This window comes from Cupressus sempervirens, chromosome 3 (genome assembly GCF_028749045.1).
Source record: "Cupressus sempervirens isolate cs-2001-9-10 chromosome 3, ASM2874904v1, whole genome shotgun sequence".
Taxonomy (NCBI): Eukaryota; Viridiplantae; Streptophyta; class Pinopsida; order Cupressales; family Cupressaceae; genus Cupressus; species Cupressus sempervirens.
The window spans coordinates 104802939-104827303 of record NC_143120.1 but is presented as its reverse complement, the minus strand read 5'-3'; the positions used below and the strand labels follow the sequence as shown (position 1 = coordinate 104827303).

At 35.1% G+C, this 24365-nt stretch overlaps 1 pseudogene; it reads right to left on the bottom strand.

Moving 5' to 3' along the window:
* Positions 1-211: 211 nt before the first annotated feature.
* LOC149564995 (AP-1 complex subunit mu-2-like) lies at positions 212-23330 on the bottom strand (annotated as a pseudogene).
* Between the last annotated feature and the right edge of the window lie 1035 nt (positions 23331-24365).

Genomic DNA, 24365 nt, shown 5'->3' with positions numbered 1-24365 from the left:
GAAGGCAATAGGAATATATAGAAGAAAGAATGATGAACATAGAAAAACCAAATTTGTGATGGATTTTTAACAAGACTATTACACACAGCTGTTAGGCAACATCCTTCTATTGGATCCTCCATTCAGAAACTGAAAACAATTTAATAAGCCACCAATATGACCAAATACAACATTCTTTCTTGTTTGCAACATTTCTCAATTATCACTTTGTCTAGATCATTCTTAGTTCATATTCACCTGCCATTGTAATGTACCTAACCCATGGCAATGCTGGATATCCACTCTTTTCAATGATTTTTAGATACCTGACCTGCAGTAAAGAATTGCAAGGAAAGAAAGTTTTTATAAAGTAGTAGCCTAAATATAAATGAACAAAATATAAATTCTAAATCATTTATTCAATGCAAAAATTTACTTGTGGAGATAAATATTTAAAAAGTATAATGATTTTCACTGAGGCCAATATAAATATAAGCAATGAGCTTGTTCTCATCAGAAATATAGATGTGAACAGAAAAAAGGGTCCAACACTGTGGTGACTTCAATGGAGTCCAGAAATCTATAGTGTCAGCCCAAAAAGGCCTAAACAGGCCCAAATTTTTTCATAATTTATAAATCATGTAAATGAGCTAGTGATACTCGCAAAAGCAATAATCTACATTTGTAAACTAAGGTAAAGAAATGACCTGAATTCCTAATACAGTAAAATATGGTATCTCAAATTTGACATGAATAGGTGCCCACTTTTTTGGGGTTGCTTCTTTAGCAGTTATGCTAGAAAGGCTAAATTCAGCCCTCAATATGTATTCTTGAATCAAAACCCACATAATAAGTCAATTAAGAAACTAAAACATCATGATCCAGAGCCATGGTACTATTAATTGGCTAAATTCAGCCCTCAATATGTATTCCTGAATCAAAACCCACATAATAAGTTAATCATGAAACTAAAACATCATGATCCAGAACCATGGTAACTATCCTTGAACAAGAAAACCAATGAAACCTACAAGATACCTTTCCACCAGGAAATGATTTTATTTTCCAAAGCAAAGCATCCCTCTCTGGGGAGTATGCAAAAGAACCCATTGATGTGCATACATGAGGTGTAGATGCATAAGCTGGTACTGGCAATTCAATTTCAACATTTGTTGCTATACTGCAAAGTTAAAGAAAACCATGAGACAAATTAGCCAATATATAGAAATATCATACTCAAACCAGTCCATGTAGCCAACATGTTAGAAAGATCTATCTAAATAGAAGATATTTGAGATCTAAAATAAAGGCATACATAAGCCAAAGAGATAACTTGAAACCCGTGATCTTTATATTGGCTGCATGCTCTCACCAAATATTCTACTCGGCTTCTTGAATGCTTTTCTACTTGAGCTTCAACCCATATCAATGGCTTTACCTGCAAAGTAATAAAAATATATAACATAAAAAATCCTTTGTAACAGACCTCCAATGATTTGACAATTGCATTCTCTTGAACAAACCTGTGTGCTAAGCCTATAGTTCATAAGATCAAAAGTCTCGTCAGGAGGTATGAAGGATATAGTTCTATCATTTTCAAAACGAGCAAGACGAACACACCTGATAGAAGTAATAGAAATTAACATACGCCTTTTCAAGGGAAAAAAAGACTAAGTGCAACATCAAAGGAATTTGCAAGAACTTTAGTATAAAACAAAATAATGATAGTTTAAGGAATTGAATAAGAAAATGAGCTTGATTGCATACTGATGAAACTTGATGTCATCCAAATCAATTGCTTTACCCTTTGACACTTTGCCTTGAGCTTCTAGTAGCACCCTGTCATTGAGTCCAAGTTTGCATTCTGGCATTCCGCTGAAAAAAAGTGAATCAAAATACACTTGTCATTAATAGCTAGCTATGTAACATTTCAGCAGTCATGCTAAAAGTACATTATAAATAAATAAAAATTAGAAACAGCCACATTTTGCACAAAACAAGCTAAATTAACCATGAAACACAATCAATAATTCAATGCCAAATATTAAATCAAAAGTTATAAAGGTTTAATACTTATGGCATATGTATAAAACAAAGAAATCATTAGTGATCAAACTACTTCCAACACTCAATAATTACATAAAACATCTAAAGATATATACATATCAGTATTTTATTCTTTTTTTGTAATTTTTCATACTGTTTTATTCCCAAGATCGGCTGTGGGGATCCAACTTCAGCCTTGATATGGCAAGGGCATGGGTGTCCTGACCAAATTATTCCAGATACATCTATTACAGACTCGGGGAAGGCCTACAAACTGTACGAATTGGACCTGGTCTGGGTATGGGACCCAGTGTAGCATAATCTAAACTTCAACATTTGGTCATTATAATTTGACTTTTAATCTGTCACTCTAAACTGTCCAAGAAATTGGACTCTGTTCAATCATCCACCACAGTTCATTATTCTTCTATATTTGTTTTATTCTCACTGAAGCATGTAATCTGTTGAAATGCAAGTATCCAGCAATGAAGTTGGTTGTCTCGTGACCAAAAATTTGTTATTTATTAAATCTTAACAATGAATATGAATATAATATTTGTGCTTATAAAATTTGAACAATTTGTAGATTCTTTGTCTGATGGTAATTCATAATTCTACCACATAAAAATAAACACAAGATGTTTATTATCTGAACTCTCATGCACCAATCTTGTTCTCATAATATATGTCTATTCGTTTAGCTGTGTATAAGCATACATGGGCCTTTTAGCTTAGAAAATGGGGTTTGTCCTATTTCAAGGTGCTCCACAAGTAGGGTACATATTTAAGAAAATAGGTGTACAATAACATTATAATGTTCTCCATGAACCTAGCTGGAGTTTGCAGTGTTTCAACTTAGCAAAGATTATGGGAAATAGTTCCATATTGCAATATCTCAGACTCTCTTGGCACAAGCAATAGCTATTCTTAGTGAACTGACAGAGGGCCTATTCAATATAAAATTCAGAGAGTATGGGTGGGAAGATTTGGAACTTGGAGGTAAGCTTTGTATCTGACCATGAACTCATGGATATAATTGATTTGAAGCCCAAGAGTTAGATATATTTGTCAGGAAAGCTATCTAATATGACCAAATCCTAATTCCCTTTGCTTAAAATAACCTCTCCTAAGCAACGACATATTCAGATAACACAGTCCCAAGATAGTGCTGATCAAGGGTTTCCCTAGTTAATTATGATAATCGTATCATTGGTGATAACACAGTCCCAAGATAGTGTTGAGATCCAAGGATGCAATAAAAAAGCTACAAGTTTAGAACTTCATGATAGTTCATAGCATGAAGCCTTAGATGCATAGGACAACGGTCTAAACATAGGACAAAATAGAGAAATATTTAGTATCTTATTGAGCTTCACTTTATTTTGAGAATAGTTTAATATTCTCTACTAAACAGAGCCAACCACGTGAAGGTGGAAGCTCATTTGGCCCCACCCCCCTCCCCCTAACATCACTCTACATTCCTCATTAACATCTAACATTCATTCATTCTTTCAACCATTAATAAAATGTAACATTCAATCAATATCACATGATAACATTCAATCAATATCACATGATAACATTCATTAACACATTAGATTCATTAACATGCAACATTCATCAATATTCTACATTAACACATAATTCATGAACATTCATTAGCACATAATTAAATTCATTGAGACGTAAAATTTAGTCATTATCAATTAAGGTATGTAGATGACAATCATTTCTTTTTTTCCTTTCTATTTCTTTTTTATATGTAAGATCTAAGAGGAGCATCAGTGTCATCATCAATTCCCCCCTCATCAGTTGTTTTGTTCTCTATTCTTGATGATCTCAAATTCCTATGCTGTTGCAAAGGGGGGTCCTCTGCAATAACAAATAAAAGAGTTAAATTAAAAATAATTTATTATAATTGTTACAAGTATTTAATTATTTTAAATAACATAATTGTGGCGCTCTTTACCTGATCTAACCACATCATTTTGTCTTGACTCAACGTCAACACACTCATGAACATCGACCCCTCGATCCTCTACAACAACTATAAAAAATGTTACGTTAATCCAAACACCAATTGCAATTACATATAAAAAATTTAATAGAAAATGTATACCTCCACCACTGGGATGCACATCATGCGAACCTTCAGCATCCATAGATTGTGTAGAACGATTGTCAGGCTACATTCCAACATCCTACACATTATTATCATTGCTTGCTTAAAATAGATATACTTACTTTATATTGGAACTTAACATCAAATAGACTAATTGCTAAAGTATTCAATTTGAAATAAATTTCATTTAGCTTATTTACTTGTGGCTCGGATGCATCATTATTAGAACCTTCCACACTAATTTCAGCTCGTAGTCATTCAGCCACAGCTCTATAGCCTTTTTGGAAGCCAATTCTCTTATCCTCTTCTATGAGGCATCTCTTGAACTCTAAGCCCTGCATTTTTGCATGGTATGGTGAATTTTTCTTGCATTTTTTCATCAACCAATGGAGGGTAGTTAACAGTTAGCAGGGTAGTTAACAGTTAGGTGAATTTTACTTGCATTATTTTACTTGAATTTTACTTGCATGGTAAATAGTTAGCAGGGTTTCCAACCCTTGTTACACCTTATTTTGGTCATGTTGGTGTTTTTCTAAACTGTCTTTGGTGTTTGGGAGTCCTAGAGGATCCAATTCCACTCTTGGTTGGGTGTGTAGAATAAAGATCAAGCGTTGCAATCTGCCCTGTGACTGGTAACAACAAGTTTTCCTTAGACTTGATTTGTTTTGGGTTGTGTTGATGTTTGTTTTGGTTTCCATTTATGTTAGAGGGTTGGAGTTGTCCAAAACACTTGGTTTCAAGGTTGGGTGTATGAGGCCTTGAATGGTACAAGGGAGAAGTAGCTAGTATGTAGCCTTATGTGATGAGTTGGGTCCATGAATTAAAGGAGCAGTTGTAACAACAGATTAGTTCCTTGTTTGACGGTGAATCAAGCCTTGAATATTCTTGTGGAGAATAGAGGATTGGGGTTATAACTTGAATTTCTTAGTTGTTCCAAGGTGCTAGGAGTTTTTTGGTGCTTCCAAAGTGTGTTACTCTGCATCATATATTGGTGTGGAGGAACATTGAGATCCAAGTTGAGGATCAGGAGCATAGACAAGCTAGTCTATCCTAGCATTTCCCATCATAATATATAAAAAAATTGATACAGTTTTTTATTTACTAATACTTACAACTCTTGCTTGAAGTTTCGAAAAACCACCAAAGCTAAGCTTGTGTGTCCCGTGTTTTTCTAGTCTTGCCTTTGTTTCCTTTGATGTGTCAGGCAATCTATGAAAAGTTTGAAATATGTTAGATAGTATAAATATAGAGGTTAATTAGTACATAATTACATTCTCAATAGTATCACATAACTTGTTGTACTCTCTATTAGTGTAATTTCATTTTTCTTGTCAGCTTTATACTTTCCATCCAAAATCAGAGCCTGCCACTTAGCCTCAGGAACATAGGGCAAACGCTCGTACCTGGGGTTATCCTGTAAATTTTTTTTGTACTGGTCCCTAATATACTTCAAACATGAACCATCTCTTTCAAGGAGCTTGTTTCTCTCGAATGCACGAGGTCCAAAGAGTTGGGTCATGCTCGCTATAAGATCATCCTTCAACTTTTTGTCTTGGTTATTCCACCTTTTAAGTAAAAAAAAACATGTTAGACTCATAAATGAAGTGAAGCTACCTTTAATATAGTTCAAGAAATGGATGAAAAGGAAAACTATTCTAGCAATGATATGAAATCAAAATAGTGGTTTGGGGTTTTAGTTAGGATATGATGTTCCACCAGGTGCACACGGTGGGTCTGAATTTTCACAAACACTCATCACCAAGTTTTTTCCAAAAAACATCATTCCCTACAAAACAATCATGGGATCATTAATCGATGAAGAGTGATCAAAAACTAAATTACTATTATATCACTATAGAATAATAATAACTTTAAAGTACCTAGAACTTTGGCTACTTTTAATGGAATGCCTTCATCGTCGCTGATGATCAATATGACATCCTTCACCGTTCCCGTACTGGGAACATAGGAACATCCAGGAAATGATGTTGCAGCTCCTATTGCAAAAGGTTTCATAAGTTTCATAAGTATTTGTCACGAAGTATAAAAGAACAAATGATAATTGATGTTAAAAAGTTGTAAAAAAAATAATGTTTGTTGTTATCATAAGACAGTTATGAAGGGCAGTTGGCGTCTAAGGAATCTTTGTTCAGTTTGATGAGTCAATTAGATGGGAAAAAGGCTTGAAAAGCAAGGTCTTTATAAGACACAAGTGTTTTAGTCAAGAAAAGGGGTTTTTGTGTACGAAGAAAAGATATAAATAAAAGAATTCTGCACTTCACTGTCACAAGGACAGTTTTCTAATTTGCAAGATTTAGACTAGTAACTCAATAAGGTTCTTGCCATTCAAAAGTTACTATTTTGCTTCTTGAAGAGATTGTCATGTTTGGTTAACTTTTTGCAAGGGTTTTGTAAGTTATTCTCATGCAAAACTACTTTTTAGATCTCTGTTGTCACAGGAAACGTGATAGTCTATCACTATTTTGAAGTAATTTGGAAAAATGTGCCTCTCCCACTTTCTGTGATTAAAATGTAACTTGTGGGAGAGGTACTAAGGCTTGTAAATATGATGACTTTAACATGATTTAGATGCAGGTGATAGTGAACAAAGAAAGGAAGGGCAGGTTGACTATTGAACCAAACAGTAAAGGTGCATTTGCAAGGCACCACATGGTGAATATGATGATCTGAGGGTTGGAATGACTAAATACTGCTTGAAAACATCTGAGAGGGTTTGTTTAAAAGTGTTTGAGCCATTAGAAAGATTTTATAAGATTTTATCACATTAATCATTCTATGAAATCAAGGACATTATATTAGACAATTATTTCATTAATAAAAGCAATATTTATTCACATCTCATTGCATGATCAAGCACATGAATATGGTGCAGGGAACCTAACCTAGGGGGCAGGGGAATAAGTAGGGAACAAGTACTTAGGAGGCAGGACACCTACCCACTCCATGGAAGGGTGGATTCAAGCAATTTAGGAAGTTTTAACAAGGTTTGTTCCATACTTTAGTAAGTCGGTCCATGTTTGGTAATATTTTGTAATAAAGGCACATGTAAGGTCCATTAGCACTTTGGTGTGGTTATAAACCAAGTGACTCAAATGGGACCAAAAGGCCTTAGAATAGGGTGTTTGAGTCAATATAGGCCTAGAGAAATGACCATGCACTTGTTAAGTTCATTAGACTTACCGATTTCCAAAAAATGCAAAAATTGCCTAAAAGTTGCTGACAACTTTTAAAATGTTGATCGGTAATTACAAAAAGTTGTTGCTTGTTTGTTTCATGGTTGGAAACAGCTATTTGGTTGTTCCAATGGTCATATAGGCCTACAAATATGTCATTTGAGGTCTTAGTTGGAGGGAGAGATCAGGTTGTAGTAGATGCTTGGAGAAAATGAATAAAAACCTCTAATTTACTGGTAAAATTGTTGTTATAGTGAATTTTAGGGTTCCGTATAGTACTTTCATGATTACTCGGCAAGTGAATTAGTGGTGGATGTGTGTTCAGAAGGTTTTGGCTTTGATTTGATTCAATTTAAAATTGTGGTTTGTGAGTTATTAGCATTTTTGTCCTGAGAGGTCTTAATAGCCCTGTTTTCTAAGGCCTTGTGAAAAATTGTGAAAAAGTTTAAACATTGAGTGACTACCAAAGGGGGTTCATTACAATCTACATCATAAACACATAACACTTAAACACATAAAAAAAGAGAGAAAAAGAGGGATTTGTGTACCAGTAGATGGTGCAATAGTCGATGCCTGTAAGCTGTGTGTTGTCGACTCAGTAGTCGGAAAGAGATTTGTGGTTGTCTTGGATGGAGGCAGCGTCATCATGGGATACAATTGATTTGAAGCTGAAGAATAAAATTGTTAGAGCATGCATAAATATAGAATGTGTGGACTAGCATGGACAAGATTGTTAGAGCATTAAAAAAAAGGATTGTTCGAGCATGTATTGTCAATGATTATGATCATTCCTATATATATTCAGTGGAAAACACAAGTGGAGAATGGAACATGCAATCTACCTAAACCACCTATAGCACCCTCATCATGTGAATGGGGCTCGAAATCATGCAAAAAACTCTGTAAAGACAATGCATCCATATTTTAATTAATGCCATAAAAGAGCATAACATAAAAACCATTATTGAACTCTTGTTATAATTAAAAATTTCATTAATACTTACTTTTAAGGTTTCAGAGGTGTGCAAAAATTCAAATCCCCTATCTTTTATTTCCTAAGTAGTAGGCTTTATTGTTGCCAAACATATAATTTCTCTGCCAATTTTCTTTAGCACCTTTTTAATCGAACCGATCGGGTCATCGGTCTTTGCTAAATCAATATAGAAAGGGTCCTCCTCAGGGGGGGGCTGATGAGGGACCATAGGTTCCTTTCCCTCCCTCTGACCACTGGCCCTTTGAGACAACAATAGTATTAGTATTATCAAAATTACTCCAAAACAATGAAGAAAACAACATTAAAAAAATAACATTTTGCTTCTATCTAGTTTTCACAATTACAAGGAGTTTTACCTGCTCATGTGTAGATGAGCCGAGAACATCACCAACATCCCCTCTGGGCAATTGCTCCATATTGTGCCCCTATGTCAAAGATCAAGTATAAAAATGTTAGCCAAAAATTTATTGACTAAATGGTATGTTGGAGTCATTGATTAGAAGTTGGTTTAATAGTATGTACCACCCCCATGATAGTAGCCTCGTTTGTATCTATGCGGTTCAAATTGTAATAAATGAGAAGCTCTTCCCCTGCACGTATTGATTTTATCGCACAGATGAATACACGATTTCCCTCGTGCACCTCAAATATGCAATTGGGTTGCTTTATAGTTGACCCAGGTCATGTACTATTTATAAAACCTGCAATACTTCCTATTTCTTTTGGCCTTCCATCAATGTATATAGCCACACTTTTACTTTGATTATTGTCTTGCTGTTGTATATAATTTTTCAAGAGGGCATACCTATGCATACTTATTTTATATTGAACAACATGCATCCAACTTTTGTAATCGTAACATGGTCCAACATACTCCATCAATTCAGAAGCTTAGTTGTAAGAAACCTTTATGCCATCCATAGAAAATAGGCCCAAACCATGTAATGATGATGGTGTTATGAGACATATCCTCTCGTTAACACAAAAATCAGTGTTTATTGGAGGAAGTTCTTTGGGTACCCAATGTTTCTGTAGATGTTGGTACCTCAAGGGCACCTCGATGTCACCTTCCATCTCATCATCATAAGAACATGACCCCCCTTGAGCAAGGAAAAATTTCATGCATTTATTGAATTTCCTTCTAGTCCTTTGACCTCTAGTTAATCTCCCTATTCTAGATAAACTACATGTCTCACTTTCCTTTTCTATTCCTATATTTCCCTCACTCGAGGAAGACACTTCTAACAAATACCCATTCGCTGGTACCTGCAAATGGGAGAGATCTTAGAAGACATCAATCTTACTATTGATAAGTGTATTAAATAAGGAGTATTTAATCTTACTATTGATAATTGTATTAATAGACAGTCTATAAGGAGTATTAACTTATACCTCTCGATCCATGAGATTGTGTGGGATGCTCTTGAAAGGGGTTCAGTTTCCTGCAAATGTAATTCAATTATCGTGAGCATAATCACATCATAATCATAATCAAATCCATCATAAACATCACATAAAAATTAAAAACATTAAAAGGTACACAATATAACACTTAAATCAGGCTCACATTATAAGCCTACTAGGGAAGTAGGCCTACTGAAGGGCTAAAACTGGGTTTTTGTATCAACTGATGAGTTGAGGGCTTAGTCACCATGGGGATATGCTATTTGAAGTTGTTTGATGTGTGTGGAGGTGGAGGAAACACCTAGTTAAGGTGAAGTCAAGTTTGGTGCCTATTGAGGCATTGTGAGCATTTGATAGTTTGTTGATTAGATTGCTTGGATGAATCCATTGGATGGATTGAGGGACATTCATGGGATTATTCCAAAGATGTAGAACCTAAGGTGGCATAAGGATTTGGTGTGCACTCTGATAGGTTATGGAGTTGGCTTGGATCAAGGACATGGATCTTATGAAGATGCTTGGTTGGTGTTGTGAGAACACTATGGAAGTCCCTCTTGTTATGAATGATTGCAAGTCCACCTAGGGTCTCTGCATCACATATAGAGGTAGAATTATTAACCAACAAATTGGGTAAGCACTTATATTATGTTTTCCCTATGAATTTTATTCTAGGTACAACTCGCTTTTATAGATATTTAATGAATTCCCTTTTCTAAACTAAACACTTACAAATGCTTTTGACTTGAAAGAAAATAAGGCTCAATACATTCATGCATCAATATGTGTTTTAAATAGTTTTATTTAATTAGTTTAGATTAATAGTTAATTTAGATTAGCAGTATTCTATTTGTAGTTGAAACTTGTAGCTTTTAAATAGATAATGAATAAACTATGTAACCATATAAGACAAATATATTTCTATCAAGAAATGAATATTAAATAGATTAAGGATTGATGGCATACCTCTAAATTTCATCATCATCATCCTCGTCATCATCATCATCATCATCATCATCATCATCATCATCCTTGTCATCATCATCATCATCATCATCATCATCATCCTCACCATCATCATCGTTGTCGTCGTCATTGTCGTTGTTGTCGTCGTCATCATCATCAACATCATCATCAACATTAACATCATCTTCATCATCATCATCAGTAGTAGCATCATCATCATCATCTTCTTCTTCTTATTCATGAAAATTTGTGTCAAGAACATCATCCAATAAATGTCGATCGTCATCACCATCTACATCATCTTCTACTTCTTTAGTATCTTCTTCTTCCATCACATTATACTTTATTGGCCTTCCTCTCAGTTCATGTCTAACAACAAATGACCAACCCGGTTTATGTGGAACCTCTGAGTAAAATACATGCTCACATTGGCTTGGAAGAACATAGGGCTCATCCCCAACTAGCTCAAACGACCTTGTATTAACCATTGTAAATCCATTATCATGTTCAATAACAGTTCTATTAGGATCATTTGGATTAAGTCATAGCCTATACCATTTGACAACGAAGAGTACTAATTTGAAGGAACTAAAGTCACACTCAAGTATATCATCCAAAATACCATAGTATCAATTTTCAGACACTCAAGGATGTAAGTCATTTCTAGATGAAATATTAGTCACTTGAAAGACTACAGTTATTCCTGAATCACAAGTTTTCTTCGTGTCATCCAACACTTTGACGCAAAATTTTTGACCATTACAAAACATAGCCTTGTGGTGTTTAACCTGCAATAATATGTGAAACATGTCAAAATTATTGTATCGTGAGTTGATAAACATACGGGAGATTAATAAATTTGTACGTACCTGGAAATCTCTTAAACCACGTGCTAAATCTATTTCCCTTTGTGTAACATTGGAATCTCCATTATGATGAGCTTCTTTAACCAATGAAGATACACCTTCCCATGTTAATGTGCGACCAGAATGTTGACATCGTTCAATCCATACCGTCATCCAATCAAGATTGTTTGCAATATAAGAATGTAGTGCATCCCACTCTTGAGCACCTGTACAAAAAAAAAATAGACAACTTACAACCAATTTATTTTGAAGATTAAGAAATAATTTATTACAATAACATCTTATAATTTATTACCTCTCACTTTCCTCAATGTACTTTTCCCCATCAAGTACTCCCCTTCTAATTTTTTAAAAGGCTTGAGATCTCAAATGCGATCTACATGGATATTTGATGCAAACTTAGGAAGATATTCAGTAATGTACACCATAGTCTGGTATACCATATATCCCTCTACCATATAATCCTCGGGATGTGCTCTTTGTTGAACCAAAGCCTTCAAATATTTCAAGTGCCTCTCAACCATCCACATTGACCTAGTGTGTACAGGTCCACACAATTCAATCTCCTCAACTAGGTGTATGAGGTAGTGTTCCTGTGCATTGAAAAAAGTTGGAGGTAGACACTTTTGCATTTCACACAATAAATGAGGAATTCTTCTCTTCCAATAGTTTATATCTTCTTTATGGATTTCTTTAGATGACAACCACCTACATTAAGAGATTCAAGTCACAAAAAATATATAGATACGAGACTTTAAAAAATAATATACAATAGATTACATAGCAAGAAAAACAAATCACGAATATAATAAATATATATAACAAATTGAATAGATATTACTGCTTACCTCATGTATTTTCGAAGATCGTATATCACTTGTTTGATGTTATTGTTGAAGTGCTCTAGGAGAGATAGAGGAAGCACGTACTACAGTAATTATAAACCAATCATTTCATTATTTTCTAACATAACATAACGAACAGTACACGTAGTTTATGAGTATATTGTAAATACAAAAGAACATAACTTACCTTGATGAAAGTATGCCAATCATGTGTTTTGAGCCCTGGCCCAAATTCACTTTTTTTTTATATGAGATTGTTTATGTTCATAGAAAATCCTGTGGGAAATCAAATTTTTTGTATGACTTCTTTTATGGCATCACTTTTCTACTCCGTTAATAACCAAGGAAGGGCATTTATATTAATTTGATCTCTGTTGCTATTTGACTGAATGAAATTCTTCAATGCATGATTGAATTCATGAATGTCATTACAAATTTTGACAATTTTTTCTTTGTCACGCCTTCCATCCAATATTTTTCACAATGTCTCTATTATATTCTTTCCAATATGCATAGTATCAAACAAATGCACAATTTGTAAGTGCTCGTAGTAGGGCAACCTACTAAATTGTCTAGGATAGCTTTTTAGTCCCTTTGGAAGGTTGTTAGTACTGCCTTGACGACCTTCACGATCATCAATTACACAATTAGTAAACAAAAATTACAATAGAAATATATAAATTACAAACATAAACCATTAGGTGGAACGACATTACCTCGATGATTAATTCTATTATATTCCAACTTCCATATGCGAGGCGTCATTCTTAATGGCTTTGATGTAGTCTCTTCTTTCCCACTGAAAAGATATTTTTCCGTACTTCGATACTTATGATTCCTGTGGAGGAAGTGTCTACACTCATCAAACACCTGCTTTCCTAAACTTTTTGAATGACGAGATTTCATCTTTGAACCACAAACTGGACATGCAAATTTTCCCTTTGTTTGAAGACCTACAAGATAATGGTATAATTGGATTATTAAATATGTTGATTTTTATAATTAGAATTATCATGCGCAACTTGAATTCACTATAACATACCAAAAAAATGTGTTGGCCCTGGGGCATCATGTATTGTCCATGCAAGTATTGCATGGAATTGAAATTGTCTTTGTCCTATTGGTCTAGACACGTCATACATAGTGACATTGTTCCATAACTCCACCAACTCGTTGATAAGAGGCTCAATATATACATTCATATCTTTTACTTGATATTTACCTACTTGAATGAATAGTAACATTACATAATTATTGTGACCATTTTACTGCAAGATTTGTAAGTACATGTAAATTAATAACTATCAAATGATAAGATACCTGGAACAATCATTGCCAACATAATGTGCTGCCTCTTTATTGACATCCACAGAGGAATGTTATTGTTGATAACAAAAATAGGCCACACCGAGTAAACAAATCTCATCTCTCCAAATGGATTGACATCGTCCGCGGCCAATGAAAGCCTGAGATTATGAGGTTCTTCTTTGAAGTGTTGCCACATTTTCTCTATGTGCATAAATGTTGAACCATCCGTAGGGATTCGAATAATGTCATCTCGACTTCTATTGTGTGCATGATAATCCATAAATTGAGCCAAGCTACTACACATGAATAATTGTCGCATTCGTGGAATAATGGGGATGTAACGAAGAACCTTTTGAGGCACCTTTTTTGTTAGTCGATCTATTTGATATCTACTCGTATGACATACAGGGCATTGTGTTGCAAATTCATGTTCTTTATAATATATAATATGATCATTGGGACAAGCATGTATTGCTTCATACTCCATTCCAATATCTTTCATAACAGTAGATAATTCTTGATATGAGCAAGGTAGAATATTTGATGGTGGTAACAGAAACTTGCCTATCAATCTACAACAAAAAATATAAGTTGTTAATATAAACAATATTAGTGGTACATTATTCACCCTTTGTTAACTATAAAGAGATATATGACATACCTTAACATACATGACATTGTTATGTTGGATAAACCATTCATAACCTTCAAGTTCAACAACAACAATATAGTAGAGAGAAGAGTTGTTTGGGATTCTTTGTATAGGGGCTTGTATGCCTTCTCAAGTAGAGGTACATCGAGGCTATCATCATCATCATGATCAGATACGCTTGGACTAAATGTGTCATGGATCAATGTATTTATACCATCATCTTCAATTGTGTTTTCTGGTGCATGATCATCATCTTCCATGGGATCATTATCTTCACCTTGGATATTCGCACCTCCATGTTTCTCCACTTCGAAAACCATATTCTTCAGATTGTTGCGGTTCATATCATGTACTTCCCTGGGGAGATCAACCTATATAAAATTGATTAACATAAATAAACCATGATCATCAACTCATCATCAAGTGATTTCATATGTATATAAATTGTTAAAATTATATAATGAACAACTTACCAGTCGATGATAGTCATGCCCCCCTTCAATGTGACCATTCTCCCTATAATGTCTCTTAACTATTTTGATTAGCAGTCTTCTATGGTTTAAGCCCTTACAAATTTTGCAAGGACAATAACATTTTCCATCACCTTTTCTTTTCAAGTTAGACCACAATCTAGTGATTGTCTCCCTATTTTTCTCTTCACTTATATTATCTGACATGATCGTTCTTCGTAGGAAGCAAAAATCGGGCTATGAAAACTTCAGTCTACAACTTTCACAAACTAAGCAAAACTGTCGAAAGTACACAAATCTTCTTAGACCTATCTAAATACTTTAATATTTTAAAAATACTTTCTTTGACTTTATTCCTAAGACATTTAACCCAATCACCTTTTATAACATTCAGTCAATTGCTCTAGGCAAATTTGTGGATAAGATTATTTGTAAAACTTTGACCAACCGCCTGAAGGTCTTATTTCAAGAGACCTTACAACATTAAGACACTAAAAGCAATTTCAAAACATATAAGCTAAAATTCTAGTCAAAATATACATTAGATTAAAAAATATTCAATTTTCATACCCGAGCGCGTGGCTATAACTCATGCAATGACCTTCTTGCTTAGCTGTAGAAGCTCTCTAGCAATCAAATTGTACAAGCTACAAGGCCTAACAATAATTTCAAAACATATAAGCTACAAGGCAAGACATATTACATGACATGGCAAAAGGAACAAAATTTACAAGCTTTAGCAAGACATATTAAACGACATCATAGTGCTAGAGAGATCACAATTATATGAGTCAAACATAGTCATGAAACAGCACATAAATTAGTTATTATATGCAATTAAAAGATATATAGTTAGATAGGGACATCCATAGGGCATATTGAAGAAATGAAATGGTCATCCATAGGGCATATTGAAGAAACGAAATAGTTAGATAGGGACAGCTGGAATTTGTCTTGCCCTCTAAAGAAATGATAGAAAATTTAAATCAAATGTCCACAAACTTGGATCAAAATTCTCAGCAGGCATCTATAGTTAATATTTCTAATGCACCAATGCCATTAAAAATTTCTCAATAAGCTTGGGGAGTTAACATCACCGATGCTACTCTGGATAATGATTCACAATAGACATTAACAACTACTGCTTGAGATGTAATTGTTGAAGATAAAAACAAGGCTGATGTAGAAAGCACATCTAGTGAAGTGGTACAATGGTGTAGGGGCACCCAAGGGACACGTGAACCTACAAGGTACACCAGGAGTCATGAACAAGACCATGAAGGTACCAAGGGAAATAAATGCCTAATGAAGACATTTTAAGTCATTTGATGATGGATTATGGCTATTGAAGCCATCAAAATGTAAGGAATTTCATAAAGTTGTCAAATTGTAATGTATTGCCAAGAACAGGCAATGTGATGTAAGGGGTCATTGTGAAGTCATTTGAAGTCCTAGAGTATCCTAGGAAGAGTTATAGGTTGATGACAATGAATAATATTGTTTACATAATGTAATAAGGCTCTAACTAGTGTAAAGTGTACTAAAAGTGCAAGATCTTGTAAATTGCCAATGTTGGTAACATAAGCCAAATAAGGCTTGAATGGGTTAGTTGAGATTATAGGGGTGTGAAGGTTGTTTTAAAAGTCTTTTAGAAGTCCCTAGGAATGAAAAACAAGGTTTTATAAGTCCTTGTCACGAAGGATAACAAAACAAATAATGAGTGTTGTTAAAAAAGTGTTTGTTACTGTCATGTGACAGTTATGAGGGACAGTTGGCAACCAAGGGGTCTTTGGTTCAGTTTTATGAGTCAGTTAGATGGAAAAAAGTCTAGAAAAGTAAGGCCTTTATAAGACACAAGATTAGTAGTCGAGGGAGTAGCGAATGTATCAAGAAAAGAAATAAATAAAGGAATTCTGCTATTTACTGTCATAGTGATAGTTTTTTCTGGTTTTTAAAGATTCGGTTTGGTATCAAATAAGGTTCTTTCTTATGTTTCTTATATTCTAATGTTTTGGAAGTATTTAGGAACATCTAAGAATTTTCTTAGAACCCTTTGCAATCATTTCTTAATAGCTTTTGCTTTCTTTAAGGTGACTATCCTGAAATAGTGCATTGTATTGTATTGAAAAAAACATGTAATTGGGTGGATCTATCCAGTTTTTATGGTTACTGTGGCTGTGGGATGGATCCAACCCCTGTACAATATGTAATTGGTTATAATAATGTAGGATTTTGAAGAATAAGCAAGGTGGCTGACTAAATTTGCAAGTTGACAGGTTGAAGGGTGCATGGAACATGGGCCATGGGTAGAGCAGTGAGTGTTTGGGCTGAATAAGGATATGCTTTTCCTTTTGAACATATCAAGATATGTTAAGTACAAGATATAGGATCGAAGTTTGCATCCCAAAAGTGAGTGTAGGGTTATTTGTGAGAAAGCCCTAGTTAAAAAGCTTGAATTGGAGAAGAATGGTGTGTTGGGTTGTAACCAGGGGTTCCATGGCCCAAAGGATAACAAAATCCTTTGCTTTGCTTCATAACTAAGGACTGTTGAAAGTTATAGGGTTAGAGTATATACCCTTGATAGGGTTGCTTTGTATATACCAGTGCATTGCCAATTTCCTTTGAACATTTAATAATTGTAAACTTTTTCTATACTTGTTGTTGATAGATATGAAGGCATATTATTCTCTGTTGGTGGAGATGGAAAGGCGTATACTGTAATACTAGAAATTGCGCCAGCTAGGGATACGTCTCAAAGCAAACTATACTTCACACGATTTGCAACACGTATAGGCTATGGCAGGGTAGACAAATTTTGGTTTTTGAAATTCAATGAATGATTACAACACATACACATATTAATATAATTTAATTGTGATCATAAAATCTCTAAAGATTAAAACCAGTGAACACAAATTATTGAAATTGGTTGCTACTTATTGTCATGCAGTATAGGCTACCTTTCTCCACTTTTCGGCCTATGAAACCTGATGATCCTGGATTGGTTCCATTCCTTGTACATACGATGAGAATTTTCTTTGAGCCAAGAAAGCAGGCAATCCTTTTTTCTGGTTCATGTATTATTTACATTGTTTGTGTCTTATTTCACATTAACAAATAAAAAGCACTTGAAAAGATTTGTATGTGGCTAGACTGCAACTGAATAGGAGTTGCTTTTATTTATAACTTGACAGATTATGATTTCTTCCATTGGTAAAATGTAACAGAGAGCAACTGCTACAACTTCAAAACAAGGATCATTGGATGGTAACAACTTCAAGATGACTCTAGAGTACATAAAAGCTCTGCCAGTAAGTTTGACTACTATATAACTCTTCTATGTGTTTGACCTGTATAAACATCATAGCAAAGAAAGAAGCCCTTTTTAAGTTTTTTGAGATAGTGCTCTGTCGTTGACTTCTTTCTTCCTTAAATTCACATCATAAATGTTTCTGTGAAATTTATTATGGAAAGCTATTTTTATATAATATTGGATAAATGAATCAACGCAATTTTCAGGATGACTAATTTTTTGTTGTCATTGGAACTTTAATATTTTGGTGTTTGAGATGCTAGTTGACAAGATTGTTGCATATCTCATTTTGATGGGTATATCTCTCCATTGTATAGAAAATAAGAATCCTTGAAATTCTAGAACAAAAATCCCATTTATACAACATCTTGGAAGGGCTTAAATTAAACAAGGATATAAATGTTGATGGAAATTCATCTTTCCTCCTTAGCCTTCTTGCTAGCATGTAGGATGATTTCCATTCAAATTGACTTACCAACCTTGAATTGTTTGCATCTTCTCATCATCAACCATGTCATAGAGCACATGTCTTCAAACCATTGCTCATGTATCAAAGTTTTCAAAAATGTGATGAGGGCCACAATTATATTAACCAAGAGATTGAAAGATTTTTAGAAAGAATAGATGTAATTATGAACAGATCTTCTAAGCTATTGAGCCAATGCAAGCAATCAAGGTGTATGAGCAATCTTGCATCAACAAAAAAAATTTCCTTTTGCATTTGTATCCAGGTTTTTTATAATGTTCCAATCATCATATGTTCACAATTTGTGGTTCACATCACTAAGGTGCTTATGATTTTTAGGCTCATTCATAGGCATATTGGAGTTTTTAGTTTGTGGCAACCATTTAAACTTTGCAGCCACACTTTTAAATTTCCAAGCTCACTAGTTCAAAAAAATTTGTGGTTTGAATTTCTTACAGATCCATTTCACATTCTTAGTTACATTTGATGTATAAGATTCCCTTCTACATGTATCACAATTAGATAGTCTATCTTGCATCAAGTTTTTTGCCATCTTGTGGCTGATACAAATGATTTTAGAGGCTAAGGATCACTTTATAAACATAATTCCTGAGCAATGTAAAGTAGCATTCTCGATGGATCAAATTGAGAGATTTTAACCTAGAGCTAAGGCTCATATTTTGATAGCTCATATCAATAGAATTTTATTGTAATATCATACAGTTTTGTGGTTTACAACATATTTGCACCCATATATATCTTTGAAGGTTTAGGCCTTTTTTTGTAAGCCCATACTAACAAACTGTAATGTATTTCATTATTACTGATCAACAAAGGCCTATCATTGTTTATTTGATATATATTGAGTTCCATTGTATGCTTGTACTTGTTTGCATAGTTGGACCCTTTAGCTGTACCAAATGGTATCAAGGCATGACTTTGAATGTTGAGAAAATATTATGAGAGACAATCAAGTTTCTTTCTTGTAAATAGATTATTGAATTTTTGGCTGTCCACATTGAAAAGTTTTAAATAAAGCAAGACATTGATGTAGTTTGCAAATATATCGCCGAATTAAAGGATGTTTGCATAAGGTCCGAAGTCAAGGTTCCTCCTTGAAGAATGGGTAAAGGCCAAGCTGTTGCTAATATTGTTGGAAGAACAAAGAAAATGTACTTATTTGGTTAGATGCTAAATAGGATAGAAGAAGAGTTCATAAATCTATAAAAAAGGAAAGTGATGACGAGGAAATTGAATGAAGAGAGAATGAACAAGTTATCTAACAAGTTGTGGAAGACCTAGGAAAAGAATAAACAAATCAATTGAAGATGTTGAGAGCTATTTCTGACAGAAGTAAAAAATCTAGGATTGACATTGCTAATTAATTTTGTTAGTTTGAATCCAAAGAAATTGATTCATTGAATAAATAATCTCGAAGCAACCTAGGGCCCTTGCTAGTTTTATGGTTTAACTTACAAAAGCCCCAAATTAATTGTCAGTATTAGAACCCCAATTTTTAGAAAATAAATAAATTGAAGATGTTCTAATGAACAAAAATGAAAGACATTAATTAATAAGATTGAATATACCTCCATTCAACCAAAGAACAAGAGGCCTTTCTGATGGATCCCTCACAGCTTCGAAGAACCAGTAAAATAGGGCCTTCCTTTCATTAATGCTCATATAACTAGCATACTGAGCAAAACTTACGGGGGGTTGGCCTGGGAGGCTTTCCACTCTGTCTACTTCTTTAGCGGCTCCATTGCTCCCTTTCACTAGCAAAACCAAAGCCAACTCAAGTCAGAATGTGAATAGGACTCTAAAAATGGCCTCGCCTCAAACTTGCCCTAAATCATCCATCCATCTGACATTGCGTCTAGTAGCGGAGAATAAGATAGTGGTGAACCCCACCTTTGCATTTGCAGAATCAATCTACGAACACCTGACCTGCCAGGTGGATGGGATAGGAATCATGAAAGAAAGTTCCTCTGCATGTAGATTCATGACCAACCCTACAATCGAATTGATCTCGGGTGGCAAGGAAAATGAGTTGTTACGTATAAAGATAGATCGATATCTGACATGCCCTCCTATATTATAGTCCAAGATCAATCATTTTCGTGTCAATGCAAATGAGCAACATTTTTTTTTTTAATATCGCGTTAGCATCACAATTGCGACGTCGTTGGGCTATAATTGAAAAAAAAAAGCCAAAAACACATTACATTTGCCTGCCGTCACAAATTGACCCCTAATGTATTAGTGAACGTACTATGTCTCGGGCACACGTCATAGACTTGGTAATTTAGATTTTCTCTCTATGCAAGAAGTTAAGATTTCTAGTTTCATGCTTTCTTCTACATGTCGCGTCATTTAGCCAAATGGCATTATATTTTTCTCTCAACATGAAGCTAGCAAAGGTGGTGTAGTTACTCTCCTATCACCTCATCTTCATTCTGCTATTATTTTGCACAGTTCTAACCCCATGGATAGAATTATTTGGATTTTTCTTTCCATTAATAATCATTCTTTTGGGGTCATTAATGTTTATGCTTCCAATAATGCTGTTGAAAGATCTCAAATGTGGGGTTGGCTAGCTGATAACTTGCCTCCAGCTACTTGGGTTATGTGTGGTGACTTCAATATGGTCAAAGTGGCCTTTGAAAAAGATGACATTTTTCCCTTTCACTGGACAGATAGGGAAAGGGAAGCCTGGTACTACATGCACAATAATTTGGGCCTTTTTGATCCCAATACTAACCGTTGTTAGCATAGTGGGGTTTGGCACACTTGGTCCAACTTTCGAGTTGGCTCTGTTGCATTTTAAGCATCTCGATCATGCCATGATTACTACACAATCTTTTTTCTCCTTTTTTGAGGATCATGATTTATCTATCATTCCCTTGCCAGATGTGATGTTATTTGACCACTATCCCATTTATTTTGTCATTTCATGGCAAACAACTGTCTAGAAAGTTGTCAAGTCACAATTCTTCCTTAACACATCTGTGTTGATGCATGCTTCCACCATTTCTCATATCTTATGTGTCTAGAATCTGGAGCTATGTCCACATTCTTAGACAGGGTGGATCCAATGGTGGAATGATGCCATTACTAGAATTGCTCACTTTCTACGCACCTATGGGCAACAGTTGGCAGTTTTCAGAAAGCGGTCTTATGACTCCACTTCTTCTGTGCTCAAAAAAGCTGATGAGGCTCTCACCCTTAATCCCTTTGATGTGGATTGAAAATCTAGCTTGCTAAACTTTTCCATGATCAATAGGTTGTTGATAACTATGCCACTCAAGGAGCCCAAATCAAAGCCCATCTCCATTGGTTGGAGGTTGGCGATAAGGCTTCGAAGGAGTTCTTCTAGGCTCTTCAGGCCTATCATACCAATCATGGGATTTTAAAAAATCAAACAAGGTACTTATGTTCTCTCTAGCCTCCCTAACATCCTACAAGCATTTTTTCATCACTATAAGAATGTTTTTGCCTCGTAGGGAAATTTGGTTGCTCAGGAGGAAGCTCTCAGAAAGTGCATCTCTGTTACTCCAAACTGCCTAGCAGTTGAGCAACGTGTTTTCTGTGAGAAACTTCTTACCCTCCAAGACCTTAAGGAGGCAATCTATGCCAACGTTGATGATAAATCCCCTGGGTGTGATGGGTTTCCCTGTTAATTTTGCAAACACCTCTAGGAGCTTATTTTCTTGATCTGCACGAACTTTATCTTGAAGCATATCATTCTAAAAGCTTAGGAGCCATTATCAATAAAGGAAATATTAAATTCATACCTAAAGCTAGAGATCCTGAGGATATTTGCAATTGGAGGCCCATTACCCTTCTGAACGTATCTTATAAGGTTATTGCCAAGGCAGTTTCTCTTAAAATTTTCCACCTTCTGCCTTTATTATGCGGCCTAAGAAAACAGGCTTTATCAAGTCCAAATATATTCTTGACAACATTATTGATGTCTGGGAAGGAATGGAGTCGGCTCGCATGTCCAAATAGCCGATTGTATTTTTGAAGATTGATTTTGCTAAAGCCTATGATCACATTTAATGGCCTTTTATCTTGGCTATGCTCCAGGCTCTTGATTTTGGTCCCAATTTTTTGCAGTCTATGGAAATCTTCTTTGGTGATACTAATGCTTGCATTACCATCAATGATTCCTAATCTAATGCCTTTGGGCTTTTTTTGTTCCATTAGGCAAGGTTTCCCTCTCGCTCTGGCGCTTTATGTTCTTGCTGCTGAAGGGTTTGGCTATTTGTTAGCCCACTTCATGTCTTCAGGACTGGTTCATGGCATTTCTTTGCCATAATCATCTTTCCAATTGGACAATGGTCATTTTGCTGATGATTCCTTTCTTACTCTTTTGGAGGATGAAGAAAACATCAAAAATGCCTTAATTTGCCTTGACATTTTTTGTCAAGCCTTTGGATCTGCTATTCAATGGCATAAAACACTCTGCTACTACTAATCTTTCTTGCTAGTTGCACCTTGGCTTAGCCAATTTGAATGGAAATGGGTCGCTCACGGGGATATGTTTTGCTTTCTTGGCATTCCCCTTGCTTTTCAAGCTTCTCCTATTGATCTTTGGAATGCATTGCTTGCCAAGATTACCAAGAAGCTCGATTATTGGCTTACAAAACCGCTTTCTCTTGCAGGCAAATTCCAGATTTGCTTGAAAGTCCTTGCAGCTACTCATGTCTTTTATTCTTCTTGTTGGGCTCCTTCTAAAACCTCCTATTAGAAATTGGAAAGATTGCTCCATGATTTTCTCTTGGCTTCTAGTTCTGATCATCATGGCTTTCACAGAGTTGCTTGGGATTTTTGTTATCTCCCAAAAGAATCTAAAGGCCTTGGCCTACTTTCTACATAGAAGCAGGGCCTTGCTCTATATGCCAAATGGATTATTCGTGCCATCACTAATGATGAAGCCTAGAAGATTTTGGTTTGGCATTGCATTTCTTCTGGATTTCCCATTGATAGGCCTACATGGAAAGGGATTGGCTTTCACACCCTCCTCATTATGTGGGAGCTAGTGATCATACAAAGCTCTTTTGTCATTAAAAGCATATGGAAAGCTTGGGAAGCTGTCAAGCCTTAGCTTCACTAGTCTGGTGATGAGTTCTGCAATGGACTCTCTTTGAATTAGTAGAACATTTGGTGGTCTCCCTTGATTGATATCCAGGGCACCCCCCCTTTCCAAGACTCAAGGTGCTAGTGCTCTATGTTTTTTCAAACGAGACATCAAGACTCGTATAGATCTTTCCTCCAAGGTTTCCATGAGTTTCAGATCTTGGGAAGATATGCAAGTCCAGTACTGTCTTGCCTATTCAGATCAATAAACTTTTGACTTATTGCTCTCTTCAATTATAGTTCACTTAATTCATAAAGTGGGTATTTAGTCAGTTAGACCTTGGTAGCATGATTGGAAGTGGTATCCTGCCACTCCTTTCACCAATTACAAACCAAGTCTGGGTTATAGATGCCTTTCTCCCCATCTGTCAATGGTGGACACCCTCAACCAGAGATGACATTTGCAATCTTCTCTCTCTTAATGGAGAAAGCTTTTTGACACTATTTAGAGTGCTATTACAAAACCCAAGATTGCCCATTTTGCTTGGTGCATGACTTTTCAAGGTCTTCCCCTAGGACCTCAGCTCAAGCATATTGGGGTTCTGAATCCTAGATGCGCTTTCTATGGGAAACTAGATTCTTTCTTGCATAGTTTTTAGTT